The sequence below is a fragment of the Antennarius striatus genome, chromosome 22, assembly GCF_040054535.1.
Source record: "Antennarius striatus isolate MH-2024 chromosome 22, ASM4005453v1, whole genome shotgun sequence".
NCBI classification, from domain to species: Eukaryota; Metazoa; Chordata; class Actinopteri; order Lophiiformes; family Antennariidae; genus Antennarius; species Antennarius striatus.
The window spans coordinates 14,846,659-14,872,805 of record NC_090797.1 but is presented as its reverse complement, the minus strand read 5'-3'; the positions used below and the strand labels follow the sequence as shown (position 1 = coordinate 14,872,805).

The 26,147-nt window shown below is 44.6% G+C and overlaps 1 non-coding gene and 1 pseudogene across 1 annotated transcript; both read right to left on the bottom strand.

The window, feature by feature from the left end:
- Positions 1-1,524: 1,524 nt before the first annotated feature.
- LOC137589693 (probable E3 ubiquitin-protein ligase makorin-1) lies at positions 1,525-19,133 on the bottom strand (annotated as a pseudogene).
- A 6,465-nt stretch (positions 19,134-25,598) lies between these two features.
- On the bottom strand, positions 25,599-25,670 carry trnah-gug (transfer RNA histidin (anticodon GUG)). Its single transcript has one exon. It is a non-coding gene; the product is annotated as a tRNA-His (tRNA).
- Positions 25,671-26,147: the final 477 nt, after the last annotated feature.

The following is a 26,147-nucleotide window of genomic DNA, read 5'->3' as shown; positions in this document are numbered from 1 at the left end:
CACAAGAGGGAGTTACACAGGAGGGAGTGACAAAGGAGGAGCGACATAGGAAGGAGTTACACAGGAGGGAGTTACACAGGAGGGAGTGACAAAGGAGGAGCGACATAGGAAGGAGTTACACAAGAGGGAGTTACACAGGAGGGAGTGACAAAGGAGGAGCGACATAGGAAGGAGTTACACAGGAGGGAGTTACACAGGAGGGAGTGACTGTGTGTCGGCTGCTCTGACCTGATCCAGGAAACAACGTACAAACATTAGATAATAAAAGTCACACCCGTCTGTGGTGCTACAGCTGAAGTATGTGTGTGTGTGTGTGTGTGTGTGTGTGTGTGTGTGTGTGTGTGTGTGTGTGTGTGTGTGTGTGTGTGTGTGTGTGTGGCGTGAGGATCAGGAGGTGGTCTTCTGGTGTCGACCCGGTGACACGAGTGGACCGTCACCTGAACATCAGTTTAACGTGAACACGTGTTCCTCCTGATCCTGGACAGGGTGGGGCCACCTCCATTTAAACATCACTATTGGTCACATGTCACAGTGAATCAGTACTCATCACCACAGCAGACAGCTGCTAGCTGCTGTTAGCGACCTGAGCAGCTAGCGGTCCAATGAGTCCTGTTGCTGTGGCTTATGTTTGCTCTGGAGGGTTCTGTTGGGTTTTTCTGTCTATTAAAGGGCTTTGAAATGTCTCTTGATGTGATTAAGAGCTATATAAATAAAAGTTGGTTTGAGTCTGACTCAGGAGGCGGAGCCAGAGGAGGGTGAGGAGGAGGAGTATGTAGAGTGGAGGATGAAGACGAGTGTCTGTCAGTGGGACGATGAGCTAATGAAGCAACAGCCAGGACTAAGACATCAGGGGTGGGGGGTTCAAAGCTGTTTTTATGCCACTAGAGGGCGCCACCACATTCTAGACCTCACCTTCACTGGAGGGAGGCTAAGGCTAGCTGTTCATGCTAGCGACAAGAAGTATCTCAACAGAAGTCTGTGACATAAGGACATCCGTCTCTCATCCATCCATCCGTTCACCCACTTTGACAGACAGCTTGTGATCCAACAGGCTCTTAACCATTAATGAAACACACACACACACACACACACACACACACACACACACACACACACACACGGAACACTTGGATGAAGGTGATGAAGGGAGGACACATCAGTACAAAATAATGGCTATGAGCAGCTTTAATAAAGAAAACTGAAGATCCAGCCTTCAGGAGTAAAACCTTACAGTTTGACAGTAAATGTCAGAGTGATCGTCAGGCTAACAGGAAGTGCTAACAGCTGTCAGTGATAAACAAGTCACACCAAAACCCACAAAGAAAATTGTGGGTTTTGTTTATTTGCAATATTTGAAAAAAGTTAATTTGTTAAATATTATATTGACTTATTTTTGTCATTTTAGAATTATACCTCCTACATGAAACGCACCAGAAAGACCAACAATAGATGTCAAGGTAATGTTTAGCATGAGCACAATGGCTTGTGGGACTTTTTTTCTTCATTTATATTTCATAAGTTCATTTATTGATGGCCTGCCAGGACCTCGTCTTCGTCCAGCAGCCTCAGAAGCATCTCCCTCAGCTCGAACGGCACCATCTCCTCCTCATCGTTGTTGAAGGAGTCTGTGCTCTCCTGCTCCTCAAAGATGTTCCACAGCGGAGTCCTGGAGTTCTGCTGGACACACACACACACACATCAGCCTTCATCCAGTGATGCAGGTTTGCAAAAATCAGACTCCAAATGTCTCCAAATTGATGGTTTCCACTGATCAGTGCTTCCACTCAGCCAGCAGAGGGCGCTGCTGTGGAGATGCTGCTGTTCTTGGCAGACCTTCAACAGAACCAGTGGACTGGTGGCCCCTTACCCTGTTCCTGTCATTGGATCCAGGCTGTCGGCGTGGGGGCTGGGCCTCCTCCAGTCGTCCACCAGGAAAGGCGTGTTTATAGAAGCAGATGGCGCCAAAGGGACATGTGCCACGCCCCTCATCAAAGTACCGACACGGCTTGTTCCTGAAGGAGACCGAGAAGACTGTCAGGGATTCAGACACATCAGACAACACCACCCACTCCACAGCCCAGATGTTCTCCTACAGATCTACTAGTATAGCCCCACCCACTAGTGTAGCCCCACCCCTTACCCGTTTCTAGTCCGGCCCACTTACCGCATGCCGTCCTTGTATTTCTGGATGAGCTTCTGCTTGTCGTCCTCATCTTCCACCCAGAACTCACTCGGGATGACAAAGTTGGATGTTATTCCACACTTGGGGCAGCAACTGGAAATAAGTAGAAAAATGGTTTTACCATCTGAAACAGGGAACGTTCAGGAAGAAGCTCCTCTGAAGGAGATTAAAAACAGTCTCAGGAGATGTTTGGTGAGAAAAGGTGAATTAAAAAATGTTTCTGGTTGGTTTACAGACGATTAATCAATGTGATGGAACACTTATCGCTCAGCCTCATTCAAAGTACCTCTGAAACATATTTAGATAACATTTTTGATGCTTTCATGAAGAAGAAAGATGAATAAATATTTGTTATCCAAAGCTGTTAAAGTCGATCGACTGGACGTTAAGAAAGTTCTTGAAGACGTTTCATCTCTCATCCAAGAGACTTGTTCAGTTCTGAAGGTGGCTGGTGTTGTCCAGCTTATTAACCCTGTGGGGTGTGGTCAGGGCTATGCACATTCAGACGACCGTCGTTGAAACCCGTCTGGCCCCTCAACAATTGTTGGGTGTGTCAAAGGAGGGTCGTTGAAATAGAAGTTTCACCTTTGTATACTAATAACCCTCATTAGTATACAAAGGTGAAACACAAATTTCAACGACCCCCCACCCCACTACCCATCACACACTGACGACTCACTTGGTGATATCGCACATGGCCCTCCTCCACGTCCTGATGCACTTCAGGCAGTAGCAGTGGCTGCAGTTGACCAGGATGCCGAAGCGCCGCTCACTGGGGTTGGCCTTCTCCAACACCACTTCAATGCACATACGACACATCATGTACTCGCTGCGCTGGATGGCGAACGAGAGCTCCATGTCCTTCTCGTGGGCCTCCATGCACGCCTGTGGACAGGTGCAGGAAGTGTGTGTATGTTACCACCATGTCAAAGGAGTGTGTGCGACAGCTCGTGTAGTGTGTGAGCAGGTCGTTACCTTGGTGTGCTCTGAGCGCTGACTGATGTCGGTGGGGTGGAGCACCTGGAGCTCACACATGTTACAAACGTCGCCATGGAGATAGGCACAGTTGATTCCATAGCGGCACTTTCCAATAGCGGCATAGAAGCAAAGCTGCTTCCTCAGCTCCTTGTTCTCAGGATCAGCTGCAGACGACCCAAAACATCAAAATACTGTTACCATGGTACCCACACGCCTACAACCTGATCGGACTACAGCTTCCTTCAACTGTTTGTAATCTCAGATGACACAAGTTCACAGTTGTCCACTTGCTTGTCAATGGGTGAACAAAACAAGTTTTACCAAATACCAAAATGAACAACAGCCCAACCCCCACCTTAGAAAATATCCACAGCCCTAAGTCTCCTCACAAGGGAACGTAGGTGGGATCTAGTGCTTCTCCCCAACACACCACGCGGATCACTCACCCCGTCCACAGTACGGCTGTCCTGAAACAAAATCGGCCGCGTTGAACCAGTCTTGAACCCATGAGCCGGGTGTTGACCCACTGGGATCCAGGTCTGATGGGTCCAGCAGGGAAGTGGGGGGAGGCATCAGTGTCTGGGGGGTCGGCCGCTCCTCGCTTTTGGGTAGTTTGTAGTGTTCAAACCTGAGGACACACAAGTTACCATGTTATAACAGGAAGGTTTGGAGATAGAAACCCATTAGTCCCCCACACATATCAACAGAAAGTTGGGTGATAGAAACCCACCGTAACCCCCCCCACCCCTCACATATAAACAAAAGGTAAGGGGATGGAAACCCATTACCCTCCCTACATACAAACAGAACAGGGAAAAAACATCAACCGTTTTACCAAAAGAGCCTAAAAGAGCTACATAGATCTGAAACTGCTGCTCCACACCACTGGTGTCAGGGTCAGTATGAACACAAAGCATTTTGGGATTTTTAATTAATGGTGAGAACATTTTAGAAACCTTTCCCCGCTTCACCCTAAATTCTGCGACCAGTGCTCCTCGTCTTGGTTCTCATACCATTTAGTTATAAGAAGTCAGGACCAAACATATCCATGAGCACAGGAGACAGTGCTGGGATGAGAAAGATTACTCTAAAAATCTTCCAGTAATAACACAACAATAGAGTCAGTACTAACAGTGTGAAGATGCTACTGCTAACTGCTAACCCATCTGTTCCAAAAGATGACCATGACTCCAAACTAAAGCAGTGAGTCAGAGTAAAGTGTGTGGAGTCCTCCAGGTAAAGGCAGGTCAAGAAGAGCAAAGCAGAATGAGGAGAACTTACTTCAGGCTGGTTGAAGACATGTCTGCAGGTCTCAGTCATCCACGTCAGGACTCCTTCAGTTGTGACTCACTGCTACTGAGTCCAGACACTTATAGTCCTGCTGGGGCAGAAACTCGCCCCCACAAACCCCCAACACAATGAGGGTCGTTAGGAGTCATTCCCACTCAGGTGGGCTGTTGTCCCGCCCACTTTCATGCGAGCTGCCCCCACATTTGAACGTGAAAGGTGGTCTCAGGTTTCTGCTCCAACAGGAGTAACTGGACTCAGTCATCAGAACTGAAGAGGACTCTCAGACGAGAGGTGAAGCGTCTTCAACCAACCTGGAGGAAGTCCAGCTGACTGTGTTCTAATGTGATGTCACCAGAAACAGTCGTTAGACGTTTCACAAATCAATCACACTGTTTTCTAATTTAATTTGCAGCCTTTTGCATGACGTAGATGAGCCAGGCCAGGTAGGCGTAGGTGAACTCTCCCAGGGTGCAGCTGAAGATGGAGCTTTTCTGGTGGAAGCTGCAGGCGCGCTCCTGCTTGCTGCGTGCGTTCTTCATGAAGAAAATGCTCCAGCCGGAGATGACCACCAAATCCGCGGTGATCCACGAGCACCAGTACAGGTCGGTGAAGATGATGAGGTAGAAGTCGTGGACGCCGCCCTGGAGGATGAGGAGCAGGAAGCAGAGCGACTTGTAGAGCGTGCCACGCATGAACGTGCGCTCCAGCAGCTCTGGACGAACTCCCCCGACGTCATGATGGAGGCGGCGGTCACCAGGGGCTGGATGCTGCTGCGCTCCTCTGGGATGATGCTGCCGCTCGTCTGTGTGTAGCACCTCCCACTCACCCACTTCTGGTGAAGACACGGGTGGGCGTGGACCGCGACACGCTTTAGGTCAGAGATGCTCGTTCTTCTGGTTGTTGCTGTCGGTTTGTGAGATCAATGTATTTGTGCGGTCACCTCCTGTTTCCTTCCCAGTGCATTGAAAGGTGGAGGCGAACGGACATGTGCAGAAGCTTCGGGGGCTCCCGCTGCTGGTGTGGAGAAGCAGACAGTGGGACGTGAGCTGCTAACCGGTAACACCGGTAACACCATCACTTCATCATGACCAGAGCAAGGAGACGTTTCTCCTGCATGAAGGAACATTTAGAACAGGGGTCACAAACCTTTTTGAGGCTGAGGGCTACTTCATGGGCACTGAGTAGTATGAAGGTCTACATAGGACCTCCATCCATCCATCATCTATCACTTATCCGCTTACCATGTAAACCCCAAGAGTGTGTTTCCAAAATTACATGGACATATCAACTTTTTCACCAGAGGAGCATCCTCTGGTGTTGTCGTGTCAACATCCTGGACAATGTTGACATGACAAATAAAGACAAAGACCGCCTGGTATCATGGTGCAGCAGGAACAACCTGGAGCTCAACACTCTCAAAACAGTGGAGATGATAGTAGACTTCAGGAAAGACCCTCCTGCCCTCCCCCCGTCATCATCAGTGACTTCTGCTTCCCGGGCACCACCATCACCCGGGAGCTCAAATGGGAGCAGAACATCAGCTCCCTCACCAAGAAGGCTCAGCAGAGGATAAACTTTAATGTACTTTGCAATAAAACTTTTTCTGATTCTGATTCTTAATCACCCTAACCTGCTGCACGTCCTTCCCATCTCTGTCTCTCTGTCTTGCCAACCTGTATAGATCAGTCTCTCCCTCCTTACTGTCCAACTTAGCATGCAAGTCATCATAAGCCCCCTTGTTTGGCCTTTGCTACCTTTACCTTCACCATATGTTGCATCTCCCTGTACTCCTGTCTACTCTCCTCAGTCCTCTCAGTGTCCCACTTCTTCTTAGCTAACCTCTTTCTCTGTATACACTCCTGTACCTCCTCATTCCACCACCAACTCTCTTTATCTACCTTCCTTGTAGATGACACACCAAGTACTCTCCTACCTGTCTCCCTGATCACATTAGCTGTAGTTGTCCAGTCATCTGGAAGCACCTCCTGACCACCCAGAGCCTGTCTTAACTCCTTCCTAAAAGTCATGCAACACTCTTCCTTTTTCAGCTTCCACCATTTCGTCTTCTGCTCTGCCTTTGCCCTCTTCATCTTCCTCACCACCAGAGTCATCCTACACACCACCATCCTACGCTGTTTGGCTACACTCTCACCTACCACTACTTTACAGTCACTGATCTCCTTCAGGTTACACCGTTTACACAAGATGTAGTCTACCTGTGTGCTCCTACCTCCACTCTTATAGGTCACCCTATGTTCCTGCCTCTTCTGGAAGAAAGTATTCACTACAGCCATTTCCATCCTTTTTGCAAAGTCAACCACCATCTGTCCTTCTGCGTTCCTCTCCTGGATACCAAACCTGCCCATCACCTCCTCATCACCTCTGTTACCTGCACCAACATGTCCATTGAAGTCTGCTCCAATGACAACTCTCTCACTTCTAGGCATGCTCTGCATCACTTCATCAAAGTCCAGCCAGAATTTCTCCTTCTCCTCCAGCTCACATCCTACCTGTGGAGCATACCCGCTAACAACATTGAACATCACACCTTCTATTTCTAGCTTCAGACTCATCACTCTATCCGACACTCTTTTTACCTCCAGGACATTCCTAACAAACTCCTCCTTCAAGATAACTCCTCCTCCATTTCTCTTCCCATCTACACCATGATAGAACAACTTGAACCCTGCTCCTAAACTTCTAGCCTTGCTACCTTTCCACCTGGTCTCCTGGACACACAGTATGTCTACCTTCCTCCTCTGCATCATGTCAACCAACTCTCTACCTTTTCCTGTCATAGTTCCAACATTCAACGTCCCTACTCTAATTTCCATCAGCGCCCTGTAGGTCAACAGTGCCGATGGCGGTCATTGTTAACCCGGGCCTCGATCGATCTGGTATGGAAGTCATAGGTTTGATTTGCATCTTTGATTTGGCAAAAGTTTTGCGCCGGATGCCATTCCTGACGCAACCCTTTGTATTTATACGGGCTTGGTACCGCCACAATAAGACACTGGCTTGTGTCCTCTTGTGGCTACATTAGGCTTAGGATAAAATAAAGTTTTTTTCTTTTATGAGTGTGGAAAACTGTTTGCTTGGACGTCATAAGTGATTCTGTGTAACTGAGTGTATGATTGCTGAGCTCAGGTGTGAATGTATGAGCTGGTGTGGTGGAAAGTTTTTAATACAATAAAATAATATAGTAAAACAATATCATCTAAGTGAACCAAAGATCTGGATTGTTGTGTGTGTCATATTGTTCAGCTCTTGTGAAGGTGGCCCCAAGATGTCTCCAAGTCAACACAGAAATATACACCAAAATACACTATAATGCTTATACATAAACATCATATAGACACATACATTATTCTACACATTGCTTTTGAAACTATTAAAACTTTGCTACAGCAGGCGCCGGTTTTGACTCTTCCAGACTATGAGAAACCGTTCCAGTTGTTTGTGTCGTGTCGTCAGGGACATGCAGTAGGGATGTTAGGCCAGAAAACAGGTGTAGGTACACATGCTCAACCAATGGCCTATTATTCTGTTGCACTAACACCGGTAGAACTAGGTTTGCCAGAATAATACCAGCACCTGGCTGCCACTCATTTGTTGTATGAAAAAGCATCAGCTCTTACTATGGGCTATTCGATAGAGATTTTATCACATCATAAGTTGATAAACTTAATTGAAAGAGGAAAATTTATGTTAACCTCACAACAGTTGACTGACTATCACCGACTTCTTGAATACCCGGATGTGACATTGCATGTCTGCATGGTGAAGAACCCAGCAGACTCCATTCCACTCCCGTTTGAGGGGGAACCACATGACTGTGTGGCTGAGGCAAAGAGATGCTAAACTAAGGTCTGGCCTGAGTGCTATCCCTTTGGAGTCGGCCGACATGACTCTGTTGGTGGACGGCTCCTGCTACAGAGATGGGGAAGCACTCAGAGCAGGTTGTGCAGTTATTGAGTTCAAACATGGCAGAACTGAGATTGTTCGAATGGAAGAGTGTGTGCAGCCGTGTTCCAGCCAGTTGGCAGAACTAAAGGCTTTGACGTCTGCATGTGAGTATGCAGAGGGTAAAAACGCTAACATCTACACAGATTCTGCCTATGCACATAGGGTGTGTCATTTGTTTGGTGCAGCGTGGAAGGAAAGAGGTTTCAGAAAAACTGACGGCTCTCCCATTCAGCACCGTGATCAGATCATGAAATTATTAATGGCAATGATGAAACCAAGATCCTCAGCCATAATAAAGTGTGCTGCACATCAGAAAAATGATTCATGGGTTGCCAAAAGAAATGCAGCAGCAGATGAAGCAGCTAAAAGTGCAGCTTCAGTGAACAATAAAGCTGTAATGGTAACTCATGCTGTGGACCTTGAGGAACAAATAACTTCTAAAGATTTGATATTGTTACAGGAAGAGGCTCCAGAAGCAGAATGCCATTTATGGCTTCAGAGAGGAGCTTTTAAGGATGCTGGAGGATTGTGGAGAAACCATGAGGGGCTATTTGTTGCTCCGAGTGGACTCCTACCTTTACTGATCAATGAGGCTCATGGGGTAGGCCATGAGTCTAGAGGCGATGATGAGAAAAATTTTAGAATGGAATTTTTGGGCTCCTAAACTACATCAACATGTTGATGGAGTGATTGGCCGATGTGAAACATGCTTAAAAAGTAACATTCGAAAAGGAGAAACACCTCCTGCTGGACATATTCCAGCACCTGAAGGACCTTTTCTACACCTGGTCATGGACTATGTTGATATGGTGAGACCAGTGCAAGGGAAGAGGTATCTGTTGGTGGTGATTGATAGATTCAGCAGGTGGGTTGAAGAGACACCATCCAAACACAAAAATGCAGAAACTGTTGCAAAGTTTCTGTGTCGTGAAATCGTTCCGAGGTTCAGGATTCCACTAAGAATAAGTTCAGACAATGGAAAGGAGTTTGTGGATAAAACCGTGAAATGCATGTTGCAGAAGTTAGGAATCAAGCAGAGATTTGGATGTGTGTACAATCCTCAGAGTCAAGGTATTGTGGAGAGAGTGAATGGGATTTTGAAAAACATGAAGCTTTAACCGGCAGGTCAATGCCTTCTCCAATTTACAAAACAGCTAAGGGACCTTCTCTTGATATTTTGACAAATGACATGAAGTCGTATGTCAGACACATGACTAACATCCACAGGAGCATCTCTGCTCTGTTATCTCATTACAGACAAAAGCTGATGTGGGGACTCCTGCCAGAACTCCCCCACCGGTGTGAGGGGAAGTCTGACTACAAAGGGGGGTGGATGTATAGATTCCACTCGTCTCGATGTCAGTGAAGCAGGGAGATCCTCACACCATTAGGGGTTGGGCTCTGGGGGAATGTCCTTATTGCCATGCAGCCAAGTACGGGACGAGGACACTGTGAAGGACTGATAACTTTGTGTCACCAAGAAGTTTTTCAGTGAAAATTCATAAACTCACTACTACTGTACATATTGTTCAGTTTTTCAGTAATCTTTGTTTTTTAGTAATCAGGATGTCATAATGCATCTATAGATGAAAGGGTCATGTTCAAATGTTTTGGAGGCTACTAAGTTTGGATTGTCTTCTCTGCAGGCTAAGAAAGCGATCGCTCAGTGAGGGTCACGGAGGAATTTTTCCCCAAGAATGTAATCATCGGGGTTTTGGCCTCCGTCTGTAGTGAAGAATAGTGAGACAGTAGCCATAGATCTGCGCCATCTTTGTTAAAAATTGGGTTGTTGCATTTTATTAAATTTCCCAGTTTTGGTCCATGGCTTAAAAGCCATGGAAGGGGGGAATGTGGTGGAAAGTTTTTAATACAATAAAATAATATAGTAAAACAATATCATCTAAGTGAACCAAAGATCTGGAGTGTTGTGTGTGTCATATCATTCAGCTCTTGTGAAGGTGGCCCCAGGATGTCTCCAAGTCATGAAGACGCTGCATGAAAATAATTCCTGTTTGACCATATTTGGAAATGCTTGCATGACTGTGGGTCTCCTTGAAGAAGTTAGACACTGACAGAAGCAGCTAGCCAGATCATTTCATACACTGTACCTGAAATTAGAATGTATGTTTCTGCACAGGGTCATCCAGAGAATGTCTGCAGCAGATCCTCACAGGGTTCGCGTGACTGATTATGTTATGTCATCAAATAGTTTTGTGAAACTGTCGACTTGATATTTTTGGTAACGTCTGGAGGTCATGACGAACCAACTGAGAGCCGTAAAGAACTGGTTGAAAGCAGATGGGCCGAGGTTAATACCTCCCCCTAGTCACACCTTTAGGGTATAAAAAGAGATGTGATCCATTTTTTAGTTGGTATTTGAAGTTTTCATCTACCGAGAGTACTCTGCAACAACACACCGGAGGACTTTTTCATCATCTCCAGAGCTCTCATCATGCTTAGATAAGTATTTGTTGAACTTGTCTGTTTGTTGAACCTGTCTGTCTGTCAATATCATCGATGATGTTATTGGACTCATACTCAACCTATTGATGATATTATTGTACTGCTGCTCAACCTATACATGATTTGAATTGACAAATAAATATTTTGTATTTTACACTGTCTCCTGTCCTTAAGAGAAACAAAACCCCCACCACACTGGAAAAACAATAAGTCTGATTGACTGTGTTTGAGATGCGCTTATGTGCTGTAGATGGAGTAGTAGAAAGTGTATTGAAAGTGTGTTGAAAGCGATAATAAAGTTTAGATTGACGTTGTGTTGAGCCGTTAAGGCTGGTGTGAGTTGTCAGAGCAGAGGTTTGGAGGTTGGTGCGTGTAGTGAAGGAGAAAGTGTGTAGAGTCAGTTTGTGTGGAGAGTTCTGCTCGCTACGAGAGTCTAGTAGAGACTGGAAGTTAAAATCAGGAAACTTATTGAAGGGGGAGGAGTCTGAAGACACTCACACTGGATTTTCCTAAAAATATATCTAACACCCCCCCCCACACACACACACACACACACACACACACACACACACACACACACACACACACACACACACACACACACAACACACACACACACACACACACACACACACACACACACACACACACACACACACACACACACACACACACACACACACAAACCCTCCTTTGGAGGCAGAAGAGAAAGGTTTTCTGTTTTTCTTAAAGAGCCACTCATCAAAACACAAGTTCTTTTAAATAACCACACTATAATCTGAGACAATGAATCCCACACCAGTGGCTCTGGTGGGAACCAAAAACCCTGACATGTTAAAGGATATGAACTCAATTTCAGAGAAATGGGAGACAAGAACAAAGGGTTTAGAATACCCCTGGACAAAGGGAGGTACGTTTGATGTGGCAGTGTGTGGGAGTATGGAGATCACAATAAGAGACTACAAGCCTAAAGACCAACCAAAGAAACGTTTAAAGAAGAGAGAACTAGAGTCGAACATTTTGAAGTTGTTCAAGAATGTAGGCAAATTCTACAGGTCAAAGGTGAGACAGGGACTGAGGACACTGCAAAACTACGTAGGCAGAGAGAAGGGACAGGATGACAACCAGCTTAATGCGACAGAACTTGCAGGTCGATACCCACATCTGGAGGGTTGGTTGTATTTCAATGGTAATGTTAATGAACCACCAGCAGAAGAAATATCCCAGATCATTGTTAATCATGTGGCTAGGGATGATATTGATATGTTAATATATAAGATATAGACTGTTAATAATGAGAAGAATGTTAATTTCTAAGAGGTTTACAGTTAAATGAAGCAATGAAGGAAAAAGTATGTTTGATGTGAAGGAGAAACAGTCATGAAGGGGAAGCAATAGGATAGGACTCTACATCTGTCTTCAATGTCTTCAAATCCTGTCTGCAAATTTTTTTCTGAGACCTAAGAACACTCAAACTGACTGTTTTTGCCAAGATGTCCTGTTTCTTCCAGAGTAGCATTCTGGGATACTATCGCAGAGCAAAGGAAATGCAAGGGTGGCGACACCAGATACCTATGATGATATTCACTAAAGACTGGATGTGAGACACGAGTCATGTGTTCATCCAGCAGCAAGGCCGTAAAGGCAGGCATGAGGAGACAGTGGAGAAAGGTCAGAGCATTGGAGACAACACACCTATGAACACTGAGATGAATACAAACACACACAACAACACCATTATGATACACATAGACAGACACACATACACTGACATCACTATTATGATTCTAATTAGATAGATAGATAGATAGATAGATAGATAGATAGATAGATAGATAGATAGATAGATAGATAGATAGATAGATAGATAGATAGATAGATAGATAGATAGATAGATAGATAGATAGATAGATAGATAGATAGATAGATAGATAGATAGATAGATAGATAGATAGATACTTTAATGATCCCAAGGGAAATTCAGGTGACATCTGCTTGCAAGAGATACAATAAATAAAATAAATACACACATGACAGAAAGTATAAGTAACATTATATACATGCTGTTACATAATTATAGCAACAGGAAAAAGAATAGCCTAAAATAAAAGGAAGGAAGGAATTACCGTATAAGACCACCCTGATTATAAGACCACCCCCTCTTTTTCAAGACTGAAGTTTGAAAAAAGACTTTTTAAACACCAAATTTAATTTTTATACAGAAAATATTTAAAATACATCTGAAACAAATTTTTATTTTTCTTCTTCGTGACAGGGGTTCGCTTTGGCCTGGGGAGTTCAGTTCGGCATCCGCTTTAAAGATATCTGGCACCATCTAGTGTTGTGAATGGGTACAATGTCTAGACCCCGAATGTAAGACGACCCCCACTTTTTCAGTCTTATTTCAATGCAAAAAACACCGTCTTACATTCGGGCCAATACGGTACTGAGGAAGTAATGTTGATTGTTTATATATTATAGGTTGACATTAGAAAACAGGATGCAGCTCATGCTAATGTTTACTTGGATCAGAAGCAAATCAGGAAGTTTTATCTTCTTATTCAATCAATAATGAACCAAGGTGCCTTTGCTGAATGACCTAAATCACCACAGAACATCCACATCTTGTCCGTTGAGAACCTACTGGGGGCTGGAAACCAGTAACGGAGCTCAGAGCTGTTAAGAAGCTGTACTTGGGTGTCACATGGTTGACGATGACGTGTCTTGTACCATGTTACGTTATGATGGAGAAGCCTGCCCAGAGTGTGGGCCTGTAGCTTGAGATCCAAGGGGGATCTTTGAGCAATTGTGTGATCTCTGCACTCTATTTTATGGCTATAATTCTTGACATGATTTACTCTGTTTGTGTGTGTGTGTGTGTGTGTGTGTGTGTGTGTGTGTGTGTGTGTGTGTGTGTGTGTGTGTGTGTGTGTGTGTGTGTGTGTGTGTGTGTGTGTGTGTGTGTGTGTGTGTGTGTGTGTGTGTGTGTGTGTGTGTGTGTATTCAGTGTGAATGCTGTGTTGTCTATCTGGGCCCGTTTCACAAAGCATTTCTGATATTGAGGTCTGGGTCTGTTCCTGACTCTTGGATGTATGATCAGTCTCACCTGAGCAGCAGACTGTAATGTGGTCAGTAACCTGAAGAGTTGCACAATAATTCACTTGTGTTCATTGTTTAATCCAGTCTAATGAATCCACTATACATTACAGGAGAGAGCCTACGACACCTCAGGACGATTCCTGCTATCCAGGACGGCAGAGCAGTGACTCCATCTGCCAGAATCATTTCAGAGTCTAAGTCACCACCATCACAGCGGGCAATAAAAACATACAATACACTTTTCCTTTGGTCATCTTTATTTCTGACAAATACAAAAATAGTTTTTGTATCATTACAATACTTAACATTTTAATAGTTAACATGATTCACTGTGACCATCACCCACCTCTAACTTGTCCTCCAGTATCTCTATGTCCAGATCTGTCCTCCTAATATGGAGGTCCTAGTAAACCATCTCTATTTTCTGTATTTTTTTTTAGAAAGTAAATTCTATAAACTTCTTCAGCAGACAGATGGAATACATGAGGAGGACATTAAAACATAGTTGCATATGAATTCCACAGCATGAACCGCTGGTGGTCACTGAGCGTCTATTTCACTGTGATAGTCTGTGGAGTTGGGACCCTTTTGCTACTGTCCATCCATGATCTGTTAAAAAAGGATGAGAATGTGTTAATAGTTCAGTAGAGGATAAATGTCACTCTGTATTCCACCAGAATGTGAAGCAATGGGAAGACAACAATCAGTAACATAAAATATTAGACCACCTTTGTTTTCTTCAATTTCGTGCTGATTTCTTCTTCTTTTTATCAATTATCAACTCCTGTGTGTATCGTGACTAAAACAGACAGAAAATAAAACTTGGAGGACCTTTATAGCAGTTATAGGCAGTACAATGTCACAGCCACTGATGTTAGAACTAAAGCAGTTTTGTCTGTTACTGTATCAAGGAAACCATGCAAACAAGCTACATGTCATCTTTTGATTTCAGTTCTTATATAACATAGGTATATAAGAACGGCAGTGGCTCAGCAGTAGAGATGATGTCTTGAAGACGGATCGCCCAGCCATCAATGGTTCAAATCCCGCTCCCGCCAGGACATCCCTCAGAGTGTGAGCTGACGATGGGAGAAGTCAGCTCACCTCCCAGCCACTGCTGAGGCGCCCCTGAGCAAGGCGCCGTCCCCCCCACGTTTGGGGCGCGACCCCCTGTGCGCGACCTGTCACTCTGCCTCTGTTTGTGTGATGTGTGACTAATTGCATGCCTACAGGCCCCCAGTGTGTTGTGTTCAAGGGCCTGTATTCAAAAAACAATGTGTGTATGCATGACTAACAAATGACTGTAACCAAATGCAAAAAGATTGAAGAGTGTAAAGATAATTTCTCCACGTGTGGACGAATAAAGTAGATTTAATTTTGATTTAATCTTTTATACACAACGGTATGAATATTCTTCTCAACTGTTTTTGTAACGTTCATATGCAGATTTACTGTTTTATTTACACAACAATAAAACATTTAAATATATTTCCCTATTCAACAGAACCTGATATAGATGAGAGCACATTTGTGTGCGTGAAAAGACCGTTATGTTGGCGATAAAACAGCTGAACAGTCAAACTCAGTCCTATACGCTTGGTGTACTCTTCTCTTTCTTCCTATGGACACACCTCCTTCTTCTCCTTCTTTGACCAACAGTTGTCCAATTTCCACCGGCACCCTGTAGGTCAACAGCACCGATGGTGGTCGTTGTTAACCCGGGCCTCGACCGATCCGGTATGGAAGTCATAGGTTTGATTTGCATGTTTGATTTGGCAAAAGTTTTACGCCAGATGCCCTTCCTGACGCAGCCCTATGTATTTATCCAGTTTTTACTTTGGCAGCATTCTACTGCTGGTGAGTACCTGTTGAGTACCTGTTGAGTACCTGGTGAGTACCTGTTGAGTACCTGTTGAGTACCTGTTGAGTACCTGTTGAGTACCTGTTGAGTACCTGTTGAGTACCTGTTGAGTACCTGTTGAGTACCTTTGAGTCTGATCTCATCCTCATTTGTTTGCTATTGAAGGAGGGACAAATTGATACTTGGTTACAAAGGGAAAAATAATGATGCCAGAACAGGGACTGGAACACGTCTAACCTTTCATCACCCCCCCCCCCCATATTATTTATTGCCAAAGTCAGCAAAAGAATGGCACTGTGTGAAATGTATGGGCTTGATCCAGGATGCTCAGTTGTAATGAAGGGAGTCAGGGCAGATGTTGATATAAATGCTGTGAAGAAAGTATTTGCTTTTTTGCATGATGTAGTGAAAATTCAGCGCCTTGATGATCTTCTGATACCATTTTGTGTCAGTTTACTGAGACTGTAACTCCACTGCTTGTGGAAGGGGGGCAGTCAAACGATGATGGTTCTGAATGGGAGATTGTTTTGGTAGAGGATTATTGCACAGAAAGTGTAGATGAGCCAGCACCTACTTAAACACTAGCTCCCCTTGCTCGTATAATTGATTATATGACAGTCACATTTCAAGAGCAGATAGGTGACTTGGCTGTCATCTATAAAGGAGAGGAGTGATAATGTTATAAGCTCAGTTCAGTAATATACAGTAGAAGATAAGTGCAGGTTTGAGTCCTTCCGGTAAAGTACCATTGTGGGTTCGGGTCCCGAACAGAGATTTTGGTTAATATCCCTGGGATTGGAGTCCCTCCAAATGGCGATTTTGGTTAATATCCCTTGGGTTAAAGTCCTTCCGACTGGGATTTGGTAAACATGATAATTAATTGAATATTGTGTTGTATTGTATGAAATGGACGGTGAATTTGTGAATGTGATAAATAGGGATTGTGTGAAATGAATGGAGCGAATGGTCAGGGACAGAATGTGATGTTTGAAAGGCTTTAAAAAAGGTAAAACTAGTTTACATAGGGTTAAACTGGTAGAACCACTGACTGCTCATAACAGCGACATCTGCGTAGACATTGACAATGACGTATCTCGTACAATGTGGCGTCTAGCTTGAGATCCAGTGGGATCTATGACTATTGTACGGTCTCTGCACTTTATTTATGCTGTTAGGTTTTACTGTGTTTGTCCATACAGTCGTAAATTAAATTAGACCACGTTAGTTAAAAGCTCCAAATCAAGGTTTAAAGTCCAAACTTACGCATACATTTGTGTTTCTAGCACTTAAGTCTTAAGTTGTGGGACAAAAAAGTGAGACTAGGAATTATGTGGGGTCTGAGTGCAAAGATGTCAAATAAAACTAGTTTAGAAAATATGAGGTATTTTAAAAAAGTCTTAAAACAGCTTTTGAGAAAAGAATGAACAGAAAGAAATTAGAAAAAATCTAAGATGATTTAAATTTACCAGGGATGTGATTCAAGATTGTGTTTCCTTCAGATTGTGTAGAGAAGAACAGAACACACCCACATGTCCTGTCCATGACGTGGCTGACGAGGGGAGGGCCCTCCCACGACAGCCACAGCCCATGAACAAGGACAACAGTTTAACTAAAGATAGGGAGGAAGTTTATTTTGAAAACAGGAGTAACATTCCATTCAGGAACATGCCAACTCCGGTAGAGAGGAACAGTTCACCAGTGGTTGTGCTCACTGCTCATGTGAGGGCTGTGGAGGTAAAAGGGTTGGTAATATTGTCTCAGCTACCACAGACCCTGATAATTAAGCTTTCGAACCGGTTCATGGAATGAAAACGAAAACTTTATATTTTGTAATGTTCCGGAGCAGAATCGGAACAGAAAATAATTGTAAACCGGTTAATACCGGGTTTTTTTCGTTCTTGAAAAAATATTAGACCTGATGTTTCACTTCCTGTCATTCACTGGACGCGGGATGAGAGCAGAGAGAAGTAGCGGCTATCAGCAGCAGTTAAGAAAAGGGAGGTCTCCCAGTCACTATTTAATCATTACAGGTAAACACTGCAGTGTGTCAATCTTAACATGTATGATTTAGACATGAACTCATTGGCTGCAGTCATTTTCAGAGCAGTGTGTTCCTGTACTGTCAATATTAGCTATGGGAGAAGAACAATGAAGATCTGTTGTTCAGCAATAAATGACATGGTGGAAGTTATTCTAGTCTTATGTCATGTAGTGTCTAAGTAGGAGGCATAAGCCTTAACTACAGTGATATACAGTCATAAAGCAGTGGTGTAGTGCTGGGGTACTGTTTACTGTAGGGTAGTGATATGTCTATAATTATAGTCTATAGTATATTAACTAATTACTTTAGTTGCCAATTTAAAGTCCTTAAGTTACCGTATTTTGCGCACCATTCAGCTCATTGTATAAAGAGGTGCAGTCTAAATAACATAGTTTATTTCTGTACTTTAACCGGACACACAGCACACATTATTCGGTGCATGGTTGCTAACGGAAGCAGAAAAGTGACTGTGGTTGAACTGTGTTGTACTACGTTGTCTGAAATTTAAAGTTAAAAAAGTACACCGACATTATTTTTTAACTATGTTTTTATTTCTTTATTTTGTGATAAATCTGTGCTAAATCCTTGAAGTCCTCATCTTCGGTCTGCATTTAATATCTCTGCAATTTCACTATCGATGACCGTCTGGTTTCCAGGTGTCTGTCCGGTAATGACGCTTTAGCGAAACATCAGACAAAAGTCAAAGTAGCCACGTTATAGTCCAGGCATCCGCACTCCACGCACATATTGTGGGCGTGTAACTCGTGGTGTAACTCGCTCGGCACTGCCTCCAGTCCTGGTAAAGGTGTGTTTACCATCACTCCCACGACGCACGCAGCTTAACTTTAAAGGCTCTGTTCACACCGATGTCCAGCGGTTGGAGTTCTTTCGTTAATCCTCCAGGATGATGGCAAACTCCGAATTCAGCCGCTTGACGTGTTTCTGACAGAAGCGGTGGTGTGTGTGTGTGTGTGTGTGTGGGGGGGGGGGGGGGCATGGAGTCACAGATCAAGAGAGATGGCGAAGCGAGAAAAAAGCCCCCCGGTCTCTTTACGTGAACCGGAACAACCGGAACTGATAGCCTGGAGTTTACATGTTGCGTCGTAAGCATGTCTCTTCACTGTCGGGGGTCTTTAGCCAAATAAATGTGGTTAACAGCACACCTGTGGTACAGTACCGGTATATACCCTATACCGGTACCTACCGGAGGTGTGCTGGACGTAGCCTCGCGTCAACTTCTCTAATTGGCCCATCGCTGCCGGCGTACGTAGTGACGTAATACGTCCTATGTCGGTGGACAATGGCCGAGCTGGTGGATCGCTGACTAAAATCACACAAAAACATTTTTACAGATTTTGGAACTCAGTGTACACATAAGACGCTTAATGTTAAAAAAGTCGCAGCGTTGATTTTTGAGAAATTTTAAGCGCATCTTATTGTGTCCAAAATACGGCACCTATATATTTATATTTACAAGAAACGTTATTAACCGGTTCAGGAACTTTATTTTTTTGTTCTAACCGGTTCAGGAACGTCAGTTCATGGGTGGAACGCAAACCCGGAAACGTTATAATTCCATTTCTGTTCGGAACAAACCGATTGGCAAGGAGGGTTTGTCCTGGGTGGGTTGTTAGCCCTCCGCAGGATGGTCGGCTGGTGGGGCTGCTACCTCACAGCGTGCCGACACTCTGGGGTCTTTGTTTGTCTGGAACCTACCTTGGAGACCGGCCCGCCATGGGTGACCCTACCAGGAGCAAGCTCCCTATGGTATCGCTCTCCAGGGTCACTGGAACGCACAAGCCCCCTCGCCACGCAAAGGCCCGACCCAAGAGAGGGTCCACAAATCAGGTGTTTTATAACATTGGTATTAAGGTACCAGTTTTAAGATATAATGAAACAGCTTAAACCGTTTTCACTCCAACTGCCTGTCTATCCACTACTTAGTTTGTGTTTTCTCTCCCTGTCTCCTTTTGCTTTCCCCCTTAACTCACAGAGGTGCAGCACTTCCCTCTCTGGCTCACAATAGGAAGCTCTAATAAAGACTGACAATTTAGTTCCCAGAGAGGACGCACTAATATCTATAAAAGATTTTGCTTCAAGACTAAAACAAGCATTGATCTCATAAAAAGTTGACCCCTTTTATGGGGTTAAGCTATGAGAATACATCCAAACAAAAAAAAAAAAAGTATAACAATGGTGTGGTCTGGCGCCCCAAGGGAGGGTGCGGGCTTTGTCTTTATATGTCATGTCAACATTGTCCAGGATGTTGACATGACAACACCAGAGGATGCTCCTCTGGTGAAAAAGTTGATATGTCCATGTAATTTTGGAAACACACTCTTGGGGTTTACATGGTAAGTGGATAAGTGATAGATGATGGATGGATGGAGGTCCTATGTAGACCTTCATACTACTCAGTGCCCATGAAGTAGCCCTCAGCCTCAAAAAGGTTTGTGACCCCTGTTCTAAATGTTCCTTCATGCAGGAGAAACGTCTCCTTGCTCTGGTCATGATGAAGTGATGGTGTTACCGGTGAGCAGCTCACGTCCCACTGTCTGCTTCTCCACACCAGCAGCGGGAGCCCCCGAAGCTTCTGCACATGTCCGTTCGCCTCCACCTTCCAAAGCACTGGGAAGGAAACAGGAGGTGACCGCACAAATACATTGATCTCACAAACCGACAGCAACAACCAGAAGAACGAGCATCTCTGAACTAAAGCGTGTCGCGGTCCACGCCCACCCGTGTCTTCACCAGAATCCGGTCGGCTGAGTGGGAGGTGCGACACACAGACGAGCGGCAGCATCATCCCAGAGGAGCGCGGCAGCATCCAGCCCCTGGTGACCGCCGCCTCCATCATGACGTCGGGGGAGTTCGTCCAGAGCTGCTGGAGCGCACGTTCATGCGTAGCACGCTCTACAAGGCGCTCTGCTTCCTGCTCCTCATCCTCCAGGGCGGCGTCCACGACTTCTACCTCATCATCTTCACCGACCTGTACTGGTGCTCGTGGATCGCCACGGATTTGGTGGTCATCTCCGGCTGGAGTATTTTCTTCATGAAGAACGCACGCAGCAAGCAGGAGCGCGCCTGCGGCTTCCACCAGAAAAGCTCCATCTTCAGCTGCACCCTGGGAGAGTTCACCTACGCCTACCTGGCCTGGCTCATCTACGTCATGCAAAAGGCTGCAAATTAAATTAGAAAACAGTGTGATTGATTTGTGAAACGTCTAACGACTGTTTCTGGTGACATCACATTAGAACACAGTCAGCTGGACTTCCTCCAGGTTGGTTGAAGACGCTTCACCTCTCGTCTGAGAGTCCTCTTCAGTTCTGATGACTGAGTCCAGTTACTCCTGTTGGAGCAGAAACCTGAGACCACCTTTCACGTTCAAATGTGGGGGCAGCTCGCATGAAGGTGGGCGGGACAACGGCCCACCTGAGTGGGAATGACTCCTAACGACGCTCATTGTTTTGGGGGTTTGTGGGGGCGAGTTCCTGCCCCAGCAGGACTATAAGTGTCTGGACTCGGTAGCAGTGAGTCACAACTGAAGGAGTCCTGACGTGGATGACTGAGACCTGCAGACATGTCTTCAACCAGCCTGAAGTAAGTTCTCCTCATTCTGCTTTGCTCTTCTTGACCTGCCTTTACCTGGAGGACTCCACACACTTTACTCTGACTCAGTGCTTTAGTTTGGAGTCATGGTCATCTTTATGTTGGAGGATGAAGTCCAATCCAGACTGCTTAGTCTGAAAAGTTGTCAAAGTTGTCCTGTTGGCCTCATCAAACCTGGACCTTCAGCTGCACTGGGACGGTTTGCAGCTGAGTGTGACACGAGTGGGATGAGGATCAGCACCTCTAAATCCGAGGCCATGGTTCTCGACCGGAAAAGGGTGGTGTGCTCTCTTCAGGTCGGGGGAGAGTCTTTGCCCAAAGTGGAGGAGTTGAAGTATCTTGGGGTCTTGTTCACGAGTGAGGGAAGGATGGAACGTGAGATTGACAGACGGATCGATGCATCTTCTGCAGTGATGCAGTCGCTGTAGGTCTGTGGTGGTGAAGAAGGAGCTGAGTCTCAAGACGAAGCTCAACTTTCAAGTTTCAAGTTAATTTATTTTTATATAGCCCAGATTGACAAAAAATGTTTCCAAGGGCTTCACAATCTGCCCATGGACGATATCCCTCGGACCTTTGTGCACTGCGAGCAGCACGACCCCCACATCGGATAAGGAACAACTCCCCCCAAAACCCTTTTAACAGGGGAAAAATGGATGGGAGAAACCTCAGGAAGACTGCAGAGGAGGGACCCCTCTTCCAGGAGTGGACAGACGAAGCAATAGATACCGCATGTACAGATTAACAACACAATAATAACAGTAACAATAATAAATGTATGACAAAGACACGCTGATCCATCCAGTAGAGCGAGTCACCACCAGCCGATGAAGCACACAGAGGTCACCGATTGCCGAGGATCCACCACTCTGAGGACAAACCAAACAGTGCCTAAGTCATTGTTCTCAAAAAAGTTATAGTTTAAGATTACTCTGCCAAAACCCCAAAACCACAGCAGAACCAAATGAGGCAGAACCAGACTCCCCTAGTGGATGGTGAAACAGGACCATTGTGCAGCTTGTGCTATCGCCAGCCATGGAAGCAGACAGAGGTAGCCGATTGCCGATGATCCACCACACAAAGGCCTGAGAGAGAGAACAGGAGAAGGAGGGAGAGAGATAGAGAGAGCAGGGGGAGAGTGGTGCTAGAGGGACCAGAATAGCAGAGGATTAATGGGAGGCAGGGGCCTAACTAAGAAATCCTATGGCTCGTCGGCAGGACTAGGCTAAACCTAAACATTGAGACCGCCATCCCCGATATTACTTATATGTTAGGTCGAACAGATATGTTTTGAGTCTAGATTTAAAGACATCTACGGATTCAGACTGTCTAATACCTATAGAGAGGTTATTCCACAAGAAAGGGGCACGATAGGGGAAGGCCCTCTGGCCAGCCGACTTCTTTTTAACTCTAGGAACACACAAGAGACCTGTATTCTGAGAGCGGAGAGCCCTAGTTGGCGTGTAAGGTTTAACAAGATCAGACAGATAGGTTGGAGCAAGCCTATTAATGCTTTTGTATGTCAATAAGAGTACCTTAAAATCGGATCTAACATGAATCGGTAGCCAGTGTAATGCAGCTAATACTGGGGTGATATGGTCAAATTTCCTAGTTTTAGTTAATATTCTTGCTGCTGTGTTCTGAACCATCTGAAGGCCCCTAGTACTAGACCGAGGCAACCCTGGTAACAGAACATTACAATAATCAAGTCTAGAGGACACAAAGGCATGAATCAAAATTTCTGCATCAGCCATGACTAGAGAGGACCTAATTTTGGAAATATTACGTAGATGAAAGAAGGCGATCTTTGTCACCTCTTTAATATGCTGGTCAAAGGCAAGAGTTGAATCTAACGTTACTCCAAGATTGTTGACTGTTGAACTATGGGTTATAAAACAGTTATCTACACATATTGTTAGTTGTTGAAATTGGTTTCTATGTCGCGCAGGGCCAATGATTAACATTTCAGTTTTGTCTGGGTTTAAGGAGCAAGAAATTACTGGACATCCAGCTATTCACGGTAGAAAGACAGGCCTCTAGTTTAATTAATTCCGATCGATCATCTACTTTTATGGGCATGTAAAGTTGTGTGTCATCAGCATAACAATGGAAACTTATTCCAAAGCTGCGTATAATTTGACCAAGAGGTGCAACATACAGGGAGAATAACAGAAAACCAAGTACAGACCCCTGAGGTACGCCATATTTGACGTCGGAGAAGGCAGACGTTTTATTATTGTAGGAGACGCATTGAGTCCTATCAGATAAGATTTTAACCAAGCCAGAGCTAACTGACAGACACCAAACTGTCTCTCCAGTTGGTCAAGGAGTATACAGTGATCTATAGTATCAAACGCTGCACTAAGATCCAAAAGTAGGAGAACAGAAGTGGTATCAGAGTCCAGATTTAATAGGAGATCATTCACAACTTTGGTAAGTGCTGTTTCAGTGGAATGGCGGGCCCGAAAAGCTGATTGGAATGGTTCGAAAAGACCGCTTAATGATAAATAATCTAAGATGTTGAGATACTACCCTTTCTAGTACTTTAGATAAGAATGGAAGGTTAGAAACTGGTCTATAATTATTTAAAGACTCTTGGTCAAGATGTGGCTTTTTAAGCGGAGGTTTAACCACGGCCGCTTTAAAGCTAATGGGAACAACACCGGTTGCAAGAGAAAGATTAACTACATTTAACATAGTAGGGCCCAGCAATGGCCATAATTCTTTAACTAGTTTAGCTGGGAGAGGGTCTAAGAGGCATGTAGTAGGTTTGGAGATTGAGAACAACTTCTCAATCTCTAAACCTAATTCTTCCAGAGAGACGGTCTCAAAGTGTGTTAAAGAGAGAAGTTGGGTTTTAACACCCAGAGAAGGAACCACATTAAACATTGATCCGGGTGAAGCTGAAGAAGTAATTTCATGTCTAATGTTATCAATTTTACAGCAACAAAAATCTTGAAAATCATTAGCCGCAAATAACAAGCTGCTTGCCGTTGGCTGTTTCTGGGTCAATCTGGCTACAGTATTAAACAGAAATCGAGGATTGTGTTTATTTTTGCTTATTAATCTGGAGAAATAGGCAGCTTTAGCGGTCGACAGAGCACACTTGCAGTTTAAGACACACTCGTGCCAAGAGATGTAGCATAATTTAGATTTTGATATACGCCACCTGCGCTCTAAACTCCTACAGGCCCGTCTGAGAACGCGTGTCTCCTCGTTAAACCATGGTGTAGACCTGCGCACCCCTATGGTTTTAGTTTTTAGAGGTGCAACTGAGTCCAACAGACTAGAAAGAGCTGAGTTTAGATTACTAGTGTAATTTTCGGTTGATCCTGTTGCTACAGTAAAAGGAGTCAATACCTCAGGTAGAAGCTCACTAAGTTTAGATACCGTTGACAAGCCGATATGGCCAGTAGTGACTAAATCAGGAGTAATGCTATCTTGACAAATAAAGGCTGCTTTAAAAGTAATTAGAAAATGGTCAGATATCACTGACGTAAGAGGAGAGACAGTCACAGCAGTAACATTTATACCACGTGATAGAATCAGATCTAGGGTATTACCACTGGAATGAGTTGCTTCATGAACCCACTGAGTGAAGCCTAACATGTCCAGGAGGGTTAAGAAAGCTTTACACAATGGATCACTAGCGTTATTTAAATGAATGTTAAAATCACCAGTCACTATAACCTCTCAATTTACTGGTCAATCTACATTCCTACTCTCACCCTTAGAGATAGGGTGAGGAGCTCAGTCACCAGGGAGGAGCTCAGAGTAGTTTGCCTTGAGCGAACCGGAATATTTCTGGGGTGAGAAAAAGAAAAACAAAGCGATCAGTTCATAAGACTCCGGGCCCCTGCGTAAAGTCTTCTCCAGTGCATCCCAAAGATTCTCTCCGGGGTTAAAGCCTGGGCTCCTTGGGGGATATAGTCGCCTTGGAATATGAGCGAGTCTTCAGGGAAGAAAAATCCATAGATGGACAGATGTTGTCATTCAGTGGGTCTGCAAATGACGTCATTTGATGGGTACATGACGTCGCTGCACCTCGAGTTGAACCTATCATAACACCGTCCCTCAGTGCAGGGACTTTTTAGTCAATTTACATTAAAAGCTGCCGTGACCCGGATTCGAACCGGGGTTGCTGCGGCCACAACGCAGAGTACTAACCTCTATACGATCACGGCCGATGAAAAAACAAAACTGGAAAACAGTTAAAAAATCATTTTTGGGGAGTGAGAAAAATACACACCACCAAGTAACACCGCAGCAACCACTTTGTTGTGGTTTCTGCAGCCACAACACAGAGTACTAACCACTATACAACCATGGCTGTATAGTGGTAGCTTCTAGCTTCTAGCTTCAGACTCATCACTCTATCTGACACTCTTTTTACCTCCAGGACATTCCTAACAAACTCCTCCTTCAAGATAACTCCTACTCCATTTCTCTCCCCATCTACACCATGATAGAACAACTTGAACCCTGCTCCTAAACTTCTAGCCTTGCTACCTTTCCACCTGGTCTCCTGGACACACAGTAGGTCTACCTTCCTCCTCTGCATCATGTCAACCAACTCTCTACCTTTTCCTGTCATAATTCCAATATTCAACGTCCCTACTCTTAGTCCTATACTCTTGGTGTTCCTCTTCTCTTTCTTCGAG